The 17,619-nt window shown below is 37.5% G+C and overlaps 1 long non-coding RNA gene across 45 annotated transcripts in view; it reads right to left on the bottom strand.

Annotated features, from left to right (window-relative positions):
* The window catches only part of LOC106022685, a 216,861-nt gene that overhangs the window by 86,343 nt on the left and 112,899 nt on the right, over window positions 1–17,619 (bottom strand). For 42 of the 45 annotated variants that reach the window (XR_005871882.1, XR_005871887.1, XR_005871885.1 and 39 more), the window contains 4 exons: window positions 10,359–10,406; window positions 9,728–9,911; window positions 8,939–9,099; window positions 8,627–8,675 (listed from right to left, as the gene is read on the bottom strand). This is a non-coding gene — a long non-coding RNA (uncharacterized LOC106022685). Of the gene's footprint in view, window positions 1–363; window positions 448–8,626; window positions 8,676–8,938; window positions 9,100–9,727; window positions 9,912–10,358; window positions 10,407–17,619 lie in introns of all 45 variants that reach the window. The other 3 variants (XR_005871855.1, XR_005871856.1, XR_005871854.1) reach the window with 3 other exon arrangements.

Genomic DNA, 17,619 nt, shown 5'->3' with positions numbered 1-17,619 from the left:
CAGTGACTCCAGACATACAGCTTTTGAACCTGCATAAGACTGTACCATGACCCCTGAATGTGGGTGTCAGCTGGAAGTCTATGTGTCTCCTGGTCTTGGAACCAGTATTTATCCCTATTGCATGAACTGATATTTTGGAGCTCATTCCCTGTTTAGGGATACATTATGCTTACATGCAGGGGATGGCCTCAGTTGGATGTTACAATCTTTGATGATACTCCATGTGAGGCCCCATCCTCTCTGAAAATTGATGTGGGTAAGATTGGGAGATGTTGATAGAGTGAGCATGCAGGAGATATAGGGAACTGAAATTGGTATGTAAAATAACATTGTTTTTAATTTGAACAAATATATTGTATCTACCATGATCAAGTAGACTCCATCCTAGAGATGCAGTGAGGGTTCAACGTAGAAATTTTTTTCAATGTGATCCACCATATAAACAAACTGAAATAACAAACATATGATCATCTCATTAGATCCTCAAAAAAAGCCTTTGAAAAAAAATCCAATGTTCTTTCAAAATAAAGGAGAGATCAAGGCTACAAAGAATATACCTAAATATAATAGTAAGCCGACAGACAATGTCAAATTAAATGCACAGAAACACAAAGCAATAAAATCAAGGAGAACACAGAGCTGTCCACTTTCTCAATATCTATTCAGTATAGTACTCCAAGTTCTAGCTAGTGCAATAAGAAAAAAATGAGATTAAATGGATACAAATTGGAAAAGAGAAGTCAAGCATTCTTATTTGCAGATGATAAGTATGTGTACAAAAATGACCCTAAAAAAATTCTTCCAGGGGACTCTAACATCTGATAAACACCTTCAAAAATGTGGCACAAAGCTAGCTAAGAAAAATCAGTAACTCTCTTATATACAAATAATAAATAGGCTGAGAAATATAGAGAAGCAACACCTATCACAATAACTACAAATAATATAAAGTACCTTGGGTAACACTAACCAAACTAGTTAAAGGCCTATATGATAATAACTGTTAAGTCTTTAAAGAAAAAACAAGAGAGAATATATCAGAAAGATGTCTCATGTTCATGGATAGGTACTATTAACATAGGAAAAATGGCAATCCTACCAAAAGCAGTATAGGGATTATGTAGAATTCCCGTCAAAATCCCAACATGGTTTTTTCTCCAGCCGTCTGCCTCAGTGAATTGATGAAAGACCAATACTAATGGGGTTAGCTTGTTAAACAACTACAATAAAACACTCTTTGCTTTTGCATCAAAATATGTATCTTGATGATTTGGGGGTTTCAGAATTTGGGCACAACTTTTTCAGTCTCACCTGGGATCCCCCAAATCTACCAAGATCCCCCTTTCATTGAGTCAGTGGCTCCCCACAAAAGGGAACTTTCTGTTTTGCCCAGGAAAGTTTTCTCTCTTTGACTGTTGAAACTTTGGTCTTTGTTTCTGATTGTTTGAGCTGTGATTCCTTTGAAGCTTGCACTCTGCTTGTGGGTTGGAAGACCCATTTGGGGAATTGGGTTCCCCAAGGTCCTCTGGAGAAGCTGATCAGTTTGTGAGTATTTTGTCTCCTGCTGGTTGGGTGACAGGTTAGACAGGTTTATGTTATCTGATCCTTTGAGGCCCTCAGCCTGCTTGCCTGATTCAGTGCTGGATTGGTGGGTCCTGAGTTGTATGTTCTGTGTTAGTTTCTGATTGTTTGTTTCTGCAAGTATGCTGGCCAAATCTATAGGTAGGGCATGCCTATAGGCCCTTGAGAAACATGTTATAAAGGGGTACATCTTCGAGAATTGAGAGGATGCTCCAATCCTTCATTCAGCATGGAGGTTTGGCTGGCAGCTGAACTGTTCCATGGTCTGTAGGTAGGGGACCCAGGAATCAGTTTGCCCAATCTGTAGGAGGGTAGTTGGTCATGGACCAAATTTCCTGCTCCATCTGAAGTTACTTGCAAGATTTTGGAGATTTTTATAGGGCCCTCATCTGTCTGTGATTTTAACGTTTGTTGTATGTTTAGGCTGTGTGTGTGTGTTAAGCCTTTCTTTGTCCTAACTCTGGAACCCAGGAGGTCTTGCAGACCAGCTACAGCTCTGGAATCCAGCTGAGTGCTTTTCTGATAGATTGCTCTCTGTCCTTACCCATCTGTGCATGTGGAATCTGGGTTGGGGATCTTTTCTTACTGACCTGAGCACATAATGAGGCAGTGGCTCTGGACTCCAGCTGCTACAACTGGCATGAATGTTGGGACAGGGAAGCCACAGGATCTCCTTCAAGCCCCTGCGTGGGCAGATGGTCTGTCTTTGCCTGCAGCACCCCACTACCCCCAGGTCTCTGCCCTGTGCAGGGAAGTTGAACCATCTGGCCAGATCTAGTCTTTCCACAAAAATGGACATGGCATTAAAGTAAATAAAACCAAACAAGGGAAAGGGAAATGTGAACTATTTGCTGTGGTTTTTCATATCTTTAAACAATGAATTGTAAAATTTGGTAATATAAGTTAAAATTTTAACCATATTAAGATAATTCTGTTTTAAAAGTTCTGTTTATTTCTCAAGAAAATTTTGTAACCTTGTTTTGTTAAATAATTCTATCTGAAACCAGGCAGTGGTAGTCTGTCATCCCAGGAACTTGGGAGATAGAGGCAGGCAGATCTCTGTGAGACCAGCTTGTTCTACCAGAGATAGTTCCAGGACAGCTTCCAAAGCCACAGAGAAACCCTGTCTCAAAAAGCCAAAAAAAGGTTCTATCTGTGTTGTCTGCCATAATCTTAGTTTTGTCACAAACATATAGCTAAACAGAAATGGTACAGGTTGCCATCATTTTGTAGTCATTCACGTGGCAAGCTGGTCACATGGCTGGCTGGTAACCATTTTGCTAAGGTTGAAAAAACACTTGGACCACCACCTTGACTGAAGGTGACCAAATGGATGTTAGGAGGTTCCATCCTATAGACAAGTTTTTGTTTTAATTAAGATTTAATATGTTAATGCTTCTATATAGGAGCATTATAAGCTTTGTAATTTAGCAGTCATCCTGGTGATAATGCCTTTTAAAAATAAAACAGGTATTTTAATTTTAGTATCACAGAAAGACATTATGAGACTCTAAATTCATTTTATGAACAGGTGTTAAAATGTTTAAATTCATAAGGTTATGAGATATTCGTGCTTTTAAGATGTTTTATTGCTAATGTTTGTACTTAAATTAAAGAGCTACAATTTAAAATATAAACCTGATAGTATAAATTTCCAGTTTTTCAAAGCTGCTAACCTAATGGAAGATGTGAAGAAAAACAAGTCAATAGCCACCCTTGTAAATAAACAAGTTTGTTAATTTTAGTCATGCTAAGTACTAATGGTTACTTACAGGGATAAAACTTATTTAATTCCCTCTATGTTTTCAACAGTTAAGTTTAAACAAATAACTGAAAACAAAATTACCTATTCAGAAATTTACCTAGACAGCTTCTGCCAGACAAAACTCATTAAATTTTCCCTTTTATTTCCTTGTGTCTAATTTCTTCTTTCACTGGGTCTGTTGTGCATGACTTGTTTATAGTTCCTGGGTCAGGTAGGGCACATGTTTCACGTAAAATCCTGTCTATTCCACTAGAGTAGTGGATCTGCTTTCTTGTCTATGCAAGTTTCAAGTCTACTCTGTATCTTTACGTATCCTGTCTACTTGCTACAACATGAAAATCAGAGATCACACTCTGGTTTTCATTACTTTTACCCAGTCCTGCTTAATATATCTGTATGGGTTAATGTAGCCACTGTCTATATGCAATTTAAATTCAACTATGGTAAGTCTCAAATATTTTACTTAGTTAAAATCCAGTTAAGTCACAATGGAAATTAATTAATTGCATGGATAAAGCCCTACCTAGCCAACTATGTTCTTAAGGCAAAAAGCTAAAGACAAATTTTGTCTCTTGAGATACACTAAACAGACAGACACACCTCTAATGCTTCAGATATCTGCAGAATATGGCACTTAAAATCTTAATTTAAAAAGTCACACTATCTGACACAATGCTAGACCCTGACAGTGACCCTAATCTCCAAAGGAGATTATGAGGCACCCCAGTTCCTGCACCTGGATTATGATGGAATCAACCAGAGAGCAAGATGCTCAGATGCAACACCTGGTGCCATCAACTAGCCAAGATTGTGGACAAAGCTTCTGGACACTGGAAAATTGATTGTACCCTCTTTGCCTAGACAAAACAAGGTTGGTCTTTTCCATGTCCCTCTTCAACAGAGAGAAAAATCTCCCACCTTATAGGCCTGCCAAATATTGATGCTATTCTTTGATACTCCTGCCTCCAAGGCTAATAGAAATTTGGGTATGACTAAATGTATATATCTGGTACCTGTCACTTTTTAATAGATTCAGAAACTGTATAAAATTTACCCTTCTCAGATCTCTGAAACTATTAATGGTTGTCAGCTTGAGAGCATAAAGCAGCCAAATCTACAAGACTATAGTCAGCTTGATATCTGATTTTATATATAAAAAATCAAGCCTTAATATGGCTCCCGAAAAAGGATCTGAGGGTGTAAAAGTTTTAAAGATGTAAGAGTGTAGATCTGTCACAAAACAGATTTCAGGAACAGGTATTTTAGGGTTTATATATATGAAGGTAGGAAAATGTAAGCTGCATGAAGGTCTGATTATGTAACTTACAAAGGTCTGAGAATAGAAAGGTCTAACAAGATGGACAAATGCAAGTTATGAAGATTCTGAGACTATAAGTTATAAAGGTCTGAGGTGGCGCTGTGAGGTGTATGACTTTAGATCCATAGTTTTCGTGATCCGGGAAGGCAGGATTTCCAAGACTGGGGGAGAAAATCTCATCCTCAGGAACAGACAGGGGGGATAATACAGACTGTACTTATCCGGAGTCCCTTTCACCTGTGAGAAGTGGATCCAATTAAATACATAAATTTGAACTTCACTTAGCAGTTTAAACCTGTCTCAAAACAGGTTTCTGCTTCTGGCAGACACATCTGTGCTTCAGTTGCTAACTACAGTCTGTGAGCCCTGAACTTGATATGGATGTGAACCAGTCCAGCTGATGTGGACACCCCCCTGTGTCTTCGACAGAGTCTGCCAACCAAATGATTCTGATAGATACCCCTTTGTCTGAATTCGCTTTTTACTTTTGACTAGCATTTCAGCCTTCTTATGCCGTGCCTGTTGCACAGCCTGTATCCGAGAATGTGTGGAGGGTGTTGGGATTGATGACACAAAGACCAGTCAGCACTTTAAAGAAAACTTTAAGCAGGCCTCGAGAAGACTCAAGAAAACTTCCCAAGAAATGCTTCCATCAAGAAAAGCTTCCGCTCCCTCCCTTACCCCTGGCTGGTTCTGCTCTGACACCAGAGACTGTATTGGGTGGGGTCAGAAAGAGACAGTCTTTGGAAAGGTCGAGGTTAGGGCGTTCCCATGGGTGAGCCCTTTTCAGCAACTTACTGCTCCGGTAAACATTTCTTATGGACATTGGATTGTTTTCATTAAACTTGTTTTTAGTAAACATGTTTTTAGTAAACATTGTCTTACGGCTGCCTGCCCCCAGGCTGATGGAGAAGTGGGTCTCAGGCCAAGGTCTCTTGTTCCCACATTCTTGGTTCCCTAACAGCACCATGGAATCAGCAGGAGCTAGCATAGGAAAGAATATGTAACCCCTTTTCCAGGTTGAGTTGCTAAATAAAAAGGGAACTTCCTTATGTAGAGACAATATGTTACTCCCTCATAAAATCTGCCAGCTAATGACAGGGCCTGTTACCACCCCTTTGAGCCCCTAACAGGCAGGATTCAGACTTGAGTCTTATCACTCACTGGTACTTCTAGAAGTGAGGAATGGAGGGACCAGACCCTGTTTTAGCTATCATGGTAGGCTAACATGTGCTCACCTGAAATTTCTCAACCTGTCCTTGTCACAAGGAGGTCAGATGCCTTCCTTGTGTCAAGGAACCAATATGATGTTAGCTAGTGGTTCTGTGTTTTATTGCTCTGGTTACGCTTTACTCTGCCAGGTGTGGTTGTGCTTTATGTACATGTGCACAACAGTGACATGCAGAGCATAGCAACCACCCTGGGAGGGCCTATAGGCCATAACAAACAATTGACCAATCAACAGAGTACAGGTTGCCAAATAACATAAGTGGACCAATCCTGAGACTGTTGAATACCCCTAGACACTACCCTTACACTATCAGATATATTACCCACCTGATAAACACCTTCAATAATGTAGCATGATACAAGATAACTAAAAAAAACCCACCAGCATCCCTCTTATATATAGATAATAAACAGGCTAAGAAAGAAGTCAGAGAAACATAAAGCTCTGTCTATTTTGTAGAATTTCTCAAGGAACCAGGTCTTTATGCCACAAAGACACAACTAAGAAAGAGAATTACAGACCAATTTTCATCATGAAGAAGGATGCAAAAATACTCAAATAATGGCAAACCAAATTCAATAACACATCAAAAAAAGTAGTATTCATCCCAGAGATGCAAGGATAGTACAACATACAAAAACATGTCAATATAATCCACCATATAAAGAAATTGAAAATATACACATGATTATTTCATTAGATTCTGAGTAAATTTTGTCATTATGTAACAACCCCTTCATGATAAAGGTCTTGGAGACAATAGGGATAAAAGTAACATACCTAAACATAATAAATTCAATATACAGAAACCCAACAGCCAACATCAACATAAATGGTGATTAACTCAAAACAATACCACTGAAATCAGGAACATGACAAGGCTGTCTACTCTCTATCTATTCAATAATCCTTGAAGTTCTAGCTAGAGTAGTAACAAAACAAAAGGAGAACAAGGGGATACAAACTGGATAAGGAGAAATCAAACGCTTAGTATTTGCTGAATATATAATTGTTTATATAAGTGAGCTGAAAAATTCTACAAGAGAACTATTACAACTGATAAACACTTTCAATAATGCAGCATGATACAAGATAACTAAAAAAAACCCACCAGCATCCCTCTTATATATAGATAATAGACAGGCTAAGAAAGAAGTCAGAGAAACATAAAGCTCTATTTTGTTGAATTTCTCAAGAAACCAATTCTTTACGCCATTGATCTTTTATATTGCTTTCTTTGTTTCTATTTTATTGATTTCAGACCTCAATTTGACCACTTCTTGCCATCTACTCTTCCTGGGTGAGGTTGCTTCTTTATATTCTAGTCTTTTCAATTTTTCTTTTAAATAGCTAGTTTGGGATTTTTCCAACTTCTTTATGTAAACATTTAGTAATATAAACTTTCCTCTTACCACTGTTCTATTGTGCTCTATAAGTGCGTGAATGTTGTGTAGCCATTTTCATTAAATTTTTAGAAAGACTTCATTTACTTTATTCCTTGTCACAGTGGTGATTTAGTTGCGCCTCGCTCAATTTCTGTGTGTTTGTCAGTTTTCTGAAATTAATGTTGCTGTTGAATTCTAACTTTAACTAGTATAATACTAGGCTTTTTCCAATTTTTTATCTGTTGAGGTTTGTCACTGAGTATGTGGTCTATTTTTGAAAAGTTTCTATATGATTTTGAGAAGAAAGTGTACTATTTTCTGTTTGGGTGGAACATTTTATAGATGTCTGTTAAGTCCATTTGAGTCATAACATTTGTTATTTCCATTTTTCTTCATTTAAGTGTCTGCCTGTCAGACGTATTGAGTAATGAGAGAGTATTGTAGTCTCCAACTATTAGGATGTGAGGCTTAATTTGTGATACAAGCTCTAGTGAAATTTCTTTTACAAATGAGGGAGACTTTGTATTTGGGCATACATATTCAGAATTGAGATTTTCTCTTGAGGGATTTTTCCTCTGATGAAGATGAATGCCCTTCTTTATCTTTTTTGATTGATTTTAGTTTGAATTCTACTTTGGTAGATATTAGTGGAGCTATACCAGTTTTTTTTCAGTCCATTTGATTGGAATATTTTCCCAACCTTTTAAGGTAGTGTCAATGAATGAAGGTGAATTGTGTTTCTTGTATGCAGCAGATGGATGAATTATGTTTTTGTATCCAATCTGTTATTCTGTGTCTTTTTACAGGTGAGTTGATATCATTTATATTAATGGACATAAATGACAAGTGATTGCTAGTTGCTGTTTTTTTTGTTTTTGATGATGACATTGTGTGATCAACTCCCTTCTTTAGGATTTGCTACTGTGTAAGCTCATATATTACCTGTGGTTTTTGTGGATGAAGGTGACTCTTTTGGGTTGGCATTTTCCTTCTATTAATTTCAGTAGGGTTGACTTTGTGGATAGGTATTGTTTAATCTGGTTTTATGATGGAATACCTTGTTTTCTCCATCTATAGTTACTGAAAGTTTTGATGGTATAATAATCTGGGCTGGTTTTTGTGTTCCCTAATATTGTTGATTGATTGTGTTCTCACCTCGTTGTCTACACATCTTTTTCTTCAATTGATATAGGTATATCTTGTACTTTAGTAGGTCTCTTTTAAACAATTGATATAGTTGGAAGCCATGGCTCCATTGACTTCTTCAAGTACAGAGTCTCTTGTCATTGGCCCTTCTTGCAGTGACACAATGTAAAATGATTGTACTAAAACGCCTGGGTACATACCCCTTCAAAGTTCTTTAGAGGGAATGTTGAGATTCTTAGGAGACAACACCTGAACAAAGAGAAAGAGGAAGAACATAGTGGTTAAAAAATCTTCTTGCTGAAGTTTGAATCAGAGATGGATTAGAAAGAAAATTTTGACATTTTATGTCAATGTTTAAATTCCATTCTTTTAGTGGGAGACAGATTATTGTAATAGGAATAAATATTTTCTGTATCTAAAATTTAAATTATATCCTTAACATGTAAAAATGTTAGTATGTGTACTTTGTCTTTGCTGGGTTTTGTTTATAAATAGTGTTCAATACTCAATACCTTTGATATATCCTCAGACTCTTGATGAAATTTAAAACTTTCTCTCCTAGGCTCTGAGAATTTGCTTGGTTGATACGGGGATGTCTTTCTTCTTAGAAGCTTTGTAAGTCTCTGCTATTGTTTTATCTTCTTGAAAAATCCTCTTGCTCACTTCTGAGGTACTGGAAAAGAACCAAGACAGGAAAAGTGTGGACCTCCACAAGATAAAAAACAAAGGCATAGTAATATATACTTACAAGAAAAACATATTTGTCTGATACAAGCAACAGGAGTAAACAAGAGCAGTTTAATAATATAGATACAGGCTAAATTGCTACAGTGTGCATGCATAGAATTTGAATTTAGTGTTTAGAGTAGTAAATTAAGAGAGATATTTACTATCTGATTCATAACTCTAACAATATTATAGTTATAAAGTGTCAAAAATAATAACTTTATTGTTGTAGATCACCATAGCATGTGGAATTGTGTTAAATGGTTGCAGCATTAGCAATATTGAGAACCACTGTGTTAAAGAGACAGAACTTCTAGAACATTTGAATTTTTAGTGACTGTGAGACCTAAAATTTAAAATGTGTTTTAGAATGAGGAAATTATATTAATATGAGATCTTGTAGATGATCAAAAAATAAATGTTATAATTGGATAGTGGTGGGTTTGTATGAGATATCGATTGATCTGATTGGACTTTGAGAATTTGATACAACCTAGAGATATCTTAGAAGAGTGAACCACAAAGAAAGTCAATGGAGCTTTTTCTTAATTAGTTATTATTTCAGGAGGACTCACTTAATTGATTCTAGTACCAACACTGGACAGGATGTCTGCAGTTTATCAAAATGTATCCTGAGAAATCCATGAGGAGGACAACAGTAGGTATCATTCCTCCATGACTTCTGCTTCAGTTGCTGCTTTCATGTTCAGGCCTCAAGTTCCTGTCCAGACTTCCTGCAGTGATTTCTTTACCATGTATCTTTACCAAACAGAGTAAAGAAACAAAAACCAAAAAATAGGCCATGGATCTAAACAAAATTATCAAATCATAAATAAAAATTGCTGATATACATTTTCAAAAGTTGTTGACATCATTATCCATTATAAATGTACAAATTAAAACTACTTTGAGATCCCATCTCATCTCTGTCAGAATGTTTATCTTCAAGAAATATAATGCCAACAAATTCTAGCAAGGATATGCAGAAAAAGGAACTCTTACTATTCCTTTGTAGAAATGTATCCTGATACAATATTATGAAAATCAGTGTTGTAGTTTCTCAAAATGTTAGAAATAACAATTACTGAATGAGACCCTTCTTGCCAATGAATCCTGCAGAGGGACATGAAGGTCACAATTCCTGCCTTCCCCTCCACCCTCTGGTAGAGCAGTGAGTTCCAGGAGTCCCTATTTGAGTCTGCTCACCTGAAGGAGTTGACAGACCTTTCCCACTATTGAATCTTGCAGAGGGACCTGGAGGCAATCCAAAGAAGACAGCATCAGCTACCATTTCTGCCTTGCCCCTCCACCATGACAGAATGATGAGTTTCAGGGGCTCCTCCAGAGAACCTCTGCCTCTCTTTGTTCCCTGATCTGCAGAGGCAATGAGACCTGTCTGGCCACCAAATCCTGGAAAGTGTCTCAGAAGAAGCACAAAGCATCCAGCATCAGTTACTATTCGTGGTTCAGGCATCCACCCTCAGGTAGAGCTTAGAGTGAGTGCATCCAGGAGATAGACCATTAAACACATACCCACCAGAGAAATGAGAGACCCCACCTATAGCCACTGGAAGAAAAGATGGGAAGATGAGAGTATAAGAACAAAATCAACAGCATAAATATTATAAGACATCACCATAGTCTGGGGACTCAACACCACCAAGACCTGAACATTTCAAGGCAGATGAAGCAGAATAGAATGACCTCAAAACAACTTCATGAAAATGTTAGAGATCCCCAAAGAGGATATGAGAAAATCCCTTAAAGAGTTTGAAGAAAAAAATTAAAAAATCAATAAATCAACAAATCTCTTAAAGAAAAACAATAAAAAATAGATTGAGGAAACAATTCAAACAATTGAAGACCTGAAAACTGAAGTAGAGACAATAAAAAACACATAATGAGGGAAAGCTGGATATAGAAAAGTTAGGTAAATTATCAGGAACTACAGATGCATGCATAACCTACAGAATACAAGAGATGGAAGACAGAATCTCAGGTGCTGAAGATAAATTAGAGGAAACAGATTCATTAACAAAAGAAAATAATAAATCCAACACATCCTTAATTCAAAATATCGAGGAAATATGGGAAATCATGAATTCACCAAACCTAATACTAAAAGAATTAGAAGAAGGCAAAGAAACCAAGATCAAAGTTGCAGAAAACACACTCAACAAAATCATAGATGAAAACTTTCCCAACCTGGAGAAGGACATGCCTATTAAAGTGCAAGAAGCTTGCCAAACAGCAAATAGACTGGACCAAATAAAGGTACCCTTACCACATAATAATCAAAACACAAAAAATACAGTAAAAAGAAAGAATATTAAGAGCAGTACATGAAAAAGGCCAAATACTATATAAAGGCAGACCTTTCAGAAATACACCTGACTTCACCATGGAAACCTGGAAAGCCAGAAGATCCTGGATAGATTGTCTACAACCACTAAGAGACCACAGATGACAGCCCAGACTACTATGCTCAGGAAAATTCTTATATAGAAGGAGAATCCAAGATATTCCAGGAGAAAACCATATTTATGTAACATATATCCACAAATCCAGACCTACAGAAAGTTCTGGAAGGAAAACTCCAACCCAAGGAAGTCACCTAAACTGAGAAAACCATAGGAAATAGATAATTGTTGGGGACTGCTAGAACCTTGAACAAAATGGAGTCTTTCAGCCATTTCTTGGCCTTCTGCCTACGTGACTGCGGGCACACATGCCCTTGAGACAAATAAAAAAGTTAACCACAAAAGTTAAATTTACACAGGGCAGCCCATCTGCCTAGCCAGGGGGAAGTAATCCTTATAGAACAATTGCCTTTGTTGGCAAAAGGTTAATGTGTTCCTTTGGATGCTTTTACCACAATGATATGCAGAAGTAACCCTTATAGAGCAATTGTCTTTGTTAACAAAAGGTTAATGTGTTCCTTTGATACCTTTTAACCCTCCCTAATTCCTGCACCTGGCTTATGCTGAAAAGCTTTTGCGGAATGCAACTGATGGAAAATTACAGCTTCGTCTTTACCTTATTTGGTGTATATTTGAATTGAGACTTGATTGGCATGCTTGTACTGTGCCCTGAGATTCTCTTCCTATAAGAACTATCTCACCCCATAAATAAATGCTCTTGATCAGCAAAAGTTGTCTTGAGCCTGTTTCCTTTAACCTCTTGAAGTTTACTTTTAAGATTGGATCTGCTCGTGAAGATCCACCAAATTAGTAGCGACCCTCATCACCTCATTCCTGCGGGTTGGGGATCCCCTCCGGGGGTCGCAGATAATCTCACTTTACAAAAAGCCAGAAACAGGGGAAAACACACACACAATACCACCACCAAAAACAAATCCAAAACAAACAAGAATCAACAATCAATAGTCATTAATATCCCTCAATATCAATGGTCTTAACACACCTCTAAAAAGACACAGCCTATGAGAATGAATACAAAGACAGAATCCATCCTTTTGCTGCACACTAGAAACCAACTTCACATTCAAAGACAGACGTTACCTCAGAGTAAAAAGTTTGGAAAAGATTTTCCAATTAAATGGCCCTAAGAAGCAAGCTGGTATAGCTATCCTCACAATAAACACATTAGACTTCAAACTAAAATTAATCAAAAGAGATAAAGGAAGTCATTTCATATTTATCACACTAAATGCAACAAGGTGATGAAACAATTCTGAGCACATATGCACCAAATACAAATGCACCCACATTCATAAAGGAAATATTATTAAAACTCAAATGACACATTAAACTCCACTTATAGTGGGAAACTTCAAGACCCCACTCAGACCACTAGAAAGAACCACTAGACAGAAGTCAAACATAGAATCAAAGGAATTAAAAGAAATTATCACCCAATTGGAGTTAACAGATATCTATAGAACATTCCATCCAAACACAAAAGAATACACCTTCTTCTCAGTACCACCTGGACCCTTCTCTAAAATCAACCACATACTTGACCACAGATAGAATTCAGCAACACAAATGACAGAAATCCTACAAACTCATGGAAATTGAACAATGCACAATTGCACTATTCCTGGGTCAAGGAAGAAATAAAAAAAGAAATTAAAGACCTCCTAAAATTCATCGAGAATGAAGACACAATATCTCCAAACTTAAGAGACACTTTGAAGATTGTTCTAAGAGGAAAGTTCATAGTACTAAGTGCCCACATGAAGAAACTGGAAAATAGTCACTCTAGAGAATTTAAAGCAAAACTGAAAGCTCTAGAAAAAAATGAAGCAAACTCACCCCAGAGGAGTAGATGCCAGGAAATAATCAAATTGATGACTGAAATCAATAAAGTAGAAACAAAGTAAACAATGCAAAGAATCAATGAAACAACAAATTGATTCTTTTAGAAACTCAGTAAGATAGACAAAATGTTTATCCAAACTAACCAAAATGCAGAAGTATTTCATGCTAATTAACAAAATCAGATATGAAAAGTGGGATATAACAATAGACACTTAAGAAATCAAGAGAATCATCAGGTCATACTTTGTAACCTTGTACTCCGCAAACTTGAAAACTTAATATAAATGGACATGTTCATGGATAGATACCACTTACCATAATTAAATCAAGAACAGATGAGAAACTTAAATAGACCTATAACCCCTAATGAAATAGAAGCATTCATCACAATTTCCCAACCAAAAAAATCCCATGACCAGATGCTTTCAGTGAAGAATTGTACCAGAAATTCAAGAAGAGGTAACACCAGTACTCCTCAAATAGAAGCAGAAGGGTCATCGCCAAACTCTTCTTATGAGTCTACAATTACCTTGGTACACAAGCCACACAAACACACAACTAAGAAATACAACTACAAGCTGGGCAGTGGTGGCGCATGCCTTTAATCCCAGCACTCGGGAGGCAGAGGCTGGCGGATCTCTGTGAGTTTGAGGCCGGGCTGGACCGATAGCCTCCAAAACAATACAGAGAAACCCTGTCTCGTAAAAACCAAAAGAAAAAAAGAAAAAATAAAGAAACACAACTACAGATAAATATCCCTCATGAACATTGATGCAAAAATATTCAGTAAAACACTGGCAAATAAAATCCAAGAACACATCAGAGAAATCATCCACCATGATCAAGTAGGCTTCATCCCAGGGATGCAGGGATGGTTCGACACATGAAAAATCTATCAATGAAATACACCACATAAACAAATTGCAAAAGAAAAACCACATGATCATGTCCCTAGATGGTTAAAAATCCTTTGATAAAATCCAACACTCCTTCATAATAAAGGACCTGGAGAGATCAGGGATAACACGAACATGCCCGAACATGATGAAAGCAATATACAGCAAACCAACAGCCAACATCAAACTAAATGGAGAGAAGCTCAATATGATTCCTATAAAATCAAGAGTGGAGCAATCCAAGGCTCTCCACTCTCTCCATATGTTTTCAATATTGTACTTGATGTTCTAGCTAGAGCAATAAGAAAACAAAAGGAGATCAAGAGGATACATATTAGAAATAAAGAAGTCAGACTTTCACTATTTGCAGATGGTATGACAGTCTATGTAAGCAACTGGAAGAATCCTACCAGGGAATTCCTACAGCAGATAATACCTTCAGCAAAGTGCCAAGATACAGTATTAACTAAAAAATCAGTACACCTACTATATGCAGACGATAAATATGCAGAGAAAAAAATCACAGAAACATAATCCTGTACAATAGCTACAAACAACACAAAATATCTTGAGATATCACTAATCAAACAAGTGAAAGACATGTGTAGCAAGAACTTTGAGTTTTTAAGGAAATAAATTAAATAAGATACCAGAAAATGGAAAGATCTCCCATGGCTTTCATAGGTATGATCTGCAAAGTAAAAATGGCATTCTTGCCAAAAGCAGTCTACAGATTCAATACGATCACCATAAAAATACTGGCACATATCATCACAGAACTTCAAAAACAATAATCAACTGTATATGGAAAATGTATATGGAAAATGAAAAGACCCAGGATAGCTAAAAATTCCTGTACAATAAAAGAATTTCCTGAGGCATCACCATTTCTGACTTAAACTCTATTACAGAGCTACACTCCTGAAAAAAGTTTGGTATTGGCACAAAAATAGACAAGCAGACCAATGGAATTGAATTGAAAAACACTTATATTAACTGATACATCTACAAACACCTGATTTTTGACAAAAAAAAGCTAAAAAAGAAAGCATCTTCAACAATTGTTGCTGGCATAACTGGCTGAGCATGTAGAAGACTGCAGATAGAACCATACCTATTACCATGCACAAAACTTAAGTCCAAATGGATCAAAGACCTCAATATAAATCCAGCCACACTGAACCTCTTCGAAGAGAAAATGGGAAGTACCCTTGAACAAACAGATACTGGAGACGGCTTCCTGGACAATACACCAGTAGCACAGACACTTAGATCAACAATTAATAAATGGGACATCGTGAAACTGAGAAGCTTCTATAAGGCAAAGGAAACATTCAACAAGACAAAAAGGGAGCCCACAGAATGGAAAAAGATATTAACATTCCCCACATCTAACAGAGGCTGATCTCCAAAATTTACAAGGAACACAAGAAGCTAGGCTCCAAAACACCAAATAACTCAATTAAAGTGTAGAGTAGAGAACTAAATAGAGACGTCTCAATAGAGGAATGCAAAATGGCTGATAGATACTTAACAAAGTTTTTAATATCAATAACCTTAAAGGAATTGCAAATCAAAACATATTTGAGATACCACCTTACTCCTGTCAGAATGGCTAAAATCAAAACACAGTGACAGTTTATGCTGGAGATGATGTAGAGAAAGGGGAACATCCCCCCTTCTGGTGGGAGTCACAACTTGTGCAGCCACTTTCAAAATATGTTTGTTGATTCCTCAGGAAAATGGAAATCAGTGTACCACAAGATCCAGCAGTTCCATTCTTAGGCATATACCCTATTGGTTCACATTCATACAGCATGGGTATCTGTTCCACTATGCTCATAGCAGAATTATTTTAATAGACAGAAACTGGAAGCAACCAAGATGCCCCTCAACTGAATAATGGATAGAGAAAATATGGTACATTTACACAATGGAGTACTACTCAGAAAACAAAAAAAAAACATTTAAATCTTGAAATCCACTGGCAAATGGATGGCACTAGAAGAAACCATTCTGAGTGAGGTAACCCAGTCACAAAAAGAAAAACATGGTATGTACTCACTCATATATGGATTTTAGTCATGGAGCTACGGATTGCAAGCCTCCAATCCACACCACCATAGAGGCTAGGAATCAGAGTGGACCCTACGAAACACATGCATTTTACCACAGAGAAGAGGAAGGAGGACGGGGTCTCCTGAGCAAATTGGGAGGATGGGGAAAGGAGAAAGTAAACTGGGAGAAAGACAGGGAGAAAAAAGGAGGGGTGAGGAGGACATGGGAAAGCAGGAAGGTTGAGTCGGGAGAAGAATAGAGGAGAGCAGGAGGAGGGATACCACAATAGAAGGGAGCCATTATAGGTTTGAGGAGAGATATGGTACTAGTGAGATTTCCAGAGATCTAAAAGGGTCACACAAGCTGACAATATAAGCAAATATTGGAGAGACTACCTTAAATGCCCTTTTCTGACAAGGAGATTGATGACTACCTTACATGCCATCCTAGAGCCTTTATCCAATGGGTTATGGAAGCCGAGGCAGACACCCACAGCTAAACACTGAACTGTACTCCTGGAACCCAGTTGTAGGTAGGGAGGATTGGTGAACAAAGTGGTCAAGACTGGGCTGGTAAAACCCACATTAACAGTTGACCTGAACAATGGGGATCTCTTGGACCCTAGATTGATGACTGAGAGGCCAGAATGGGACTGATAAAAAATCCCTGAAAAAGGGTGTCAATGAAGGGGACTCAGTAATCTATGGGGCCTTGGGTGGGAGATCCATAATTATCCCTAGCATAAAAATTGACTTAGGGAGTACGTTCCATATGGGGGGATGCTGTCTCAGCCTGGACACATAGGGGAGGACCTAGGCCTTGCCCTGAATCATATGACAGACTTTAGAGATCCTCCATGGAGGGCTTCCCTCTCCCTGGTGAATGGTGTAAGCATTGGGTGGCGGGCTGGGGGCTGGGGGAGGGGCAAGGTATAAGGGGAGGGAGAGGGAGCTGGGATTGGCCTGTGAAGCAGGCTTGGTTCTAATTTAAATAAAAATAAAATTTAAATACAGCTACTGAATACACCAGTGTAACACCCCTAGGCAAATGTGCAAAGGATTTTATAGCCTATGGCAAAGGAGTCTTGTTCACTGTTTTTTTCAATAACCAGTAAATAAATCAGCCTTGATGTTCAACAACAGATTAATGGTTAGTTGTAAATGATAATTTACAACAAAGAAATTCAGTTGCATGAGAAACATTTAAAAGAGTATTGAACTTCCTTAGGGA

Source organism: Mesocricetus auratus, unplaced genomic scaffold, assembly GCF_017639785.1.
Source record: "Mesocricetus auratus isolate SY011 unplaced genomic scaffold, BCM_Maur_2.0 Super-Scaffold_100030, whole genome shotgun sequence".
Taxonomy (NCBI): Eukaryota; Metazoa; Chordata; class Mammalia; order Rodentia; family Cricetidae; genus Mesocricetus; species Mesocricetus auratus.
The sequence above is the reverse complement of the archived record's forward strand: the minus strand, read 5'-3'. Positions and strand labels throughout refer to the sequence as shown.